The sequence below is a fragment of the Kogia breviceps genome, chromosome 10 (assembly GCF_026419965.1).
Source record: "Kogia breviceps isolate mKogBre1 chromosome 10, mKogBre1 haplotype 1, whole genome shotgun sequence".
Lineage (NCBI taxonomy): Eukaryota > Metazoa > Chordata > Mammalia > Artiodactyla > Physeteridae > Kogia > Kogia breviceps.
Window position 1 is genome coordinate 80,816,782 of NC_081319.1, and position 1,852 is coordinate 80,818,633.

The 1,852-nt window shown below is 45.5% G+C and overlaps 1 pseudogene; it reads left to right on the forward strand.

Annotated features, from left to right (window-relative positions):
* The first annotated feature begins 735 nt into the window (after positions 1–735).
* LOC131763874 (large ribosomal subunit protein eL29 pseudogene) lies at positions 736–1,250 on the forward strand (annotated as a pseudogene).
* Positions 1,251–1,852: the final 602 nt, after the last annotated feature.

Genomic DNA, 1,852 nt, shown 5'->3' on the forward strand with positions numbered 1-1,852 from the left:
CAAACTTTTTAACTATTGTTATGACTTGTTTGTCTTATCTGAGTTCATGTTGCTGAAAGCACTTAGGAGAAGGTGGTATGTGAGACTCAATGTTACTGATATGTTTAGAAGCATCTGACTCGTTCAGTTTGCAATGTTTAGATTGTTAAGAGATTTAGCTTTACAAAATATTAGTTTTTATTAATTATATAAGCAGTATTAAACATTGAGAGGAATAATTTAAAATATTTTAAGTGAAATACATTGAGTTTCCAACAAACACAAACATTCAAAAGCCCTTTGGATGCTTACGGTTTCACCAACATAGTTAAGCCAAGACTGGCACTCCCACCTGCTGTCAATTCTAAGATGCCGGGTACCTTCTTTGAGGACTGAAGTTCTCACACGAAGTCAGTCATTTGTATTTCTCCAAGTATTAGCAGTATCAGAGCCAGCCAGCACAGCACCTGGCACAAAGCAACTGCTTAATTAAAGTCGGCAGAATGGCTTATTTTACTTTAGACATATTATGTACCTGAGCTCCTTATTCTGAGCTAGAACTTATGAATACAGCTGGGAAGGGTCTCGTCACCAAGAATGGACACGTCAGGACTAGAACACATTTGTGGTTTCAAGTGCTGGTGAGAGCAAAAGTTGCTTCTGTGAAAAAAATGTAAAAGAAGAAACACTCAGTTTGGCTCTTTCTCTTCCAGTCCCAGGGGTTTCAGGATCTAGGACCCAGCCCAGTGAGCCCCCAACTCTGATCTCTACTTTCGTCCTGCAGACATGGCCAAGTCCAAGAACCACGCCACGCACAACCAGTCCCCCAAAACGGCACAGAAACAGCATCAAGAAACCCTGAGCGCCACGATATGAATCTCATGAGGGGATGGACCCCAAGTTCCTGAGGAACACGCCCTTGGCCAACAAGCACAAGAAGGGCCTGAAGAAGATGCAGGCCAACAATGCCAAGGCCATGAGTGCACTGCTTAGGCTATCAAGGCTCTCTTCAAGCCCAAGGAGGTCAAGCCCAAGATTCCAACAGGCGGCAGCCACAAGCTCAGTTGACTTGCCTACACTGCTTACCCCAAGCTCGGGAAACGTGCTTGTGCCTGCATTGCCAAGGGTGTCTCAGGCTCTGCCGGCCCAAGTCCCAGGCCAAGGCTCAAACGAAGGCCAAGGCCGCAGCTGCTAGTGCAGCTGCAGCTCCAACTCCAGCTCAGGTCCAGGCTCCCAAAGGTGCCCAGGCCTGCTCAAAGGTTCCAGAGTAGAGGCCTTATATGCCAATGTAAGGACAGGAGGGCTGGTGCGACCCCTGGGCTGCTGTCTGCACGGGGCCAGTGTCCTCCTGGGCTATTTGTACAAATAAGCCTGACGCAGGATCTGTCAGTTAAAAAAAGAAAGAAAGAAAGAAACACTCAGTTTGATTCTGATATTGTCCAGTTGAACTGCAGTCCTGTGTACTGTCAATCTGATTCGATCATTTACCTTGGGCAGAAGCCTCCCATGCTGGTAACTAGGAGTGAGTCAGCTTTGTTGTACAGTTGTGCACAAACCTAAGCAACTCCTAGAACTGTACCCTGCACAAACTGCAGACACAGAGGGCGTGAGCCCTTCGCTAAAGGTTGGAGATAAGAATAAAAGAATCCAGAGAAAGGGCACAGAAAAGGGAGTTTAAACCACGTAAAGTGAATGACATGAGACTGTATCCTTATAACTCTGATTATCAACAGTTTGATTCTTGATGCCCTCACACTGGTCTAAAAATTAGATGTGCACTGGCAAAGATTCTGAATGCCGCATGAAAGGAGACAAAGATGAAATTACTGTGAATGTGTGCACATCTTAAATCTTAAATTGAAAGCATCACCTG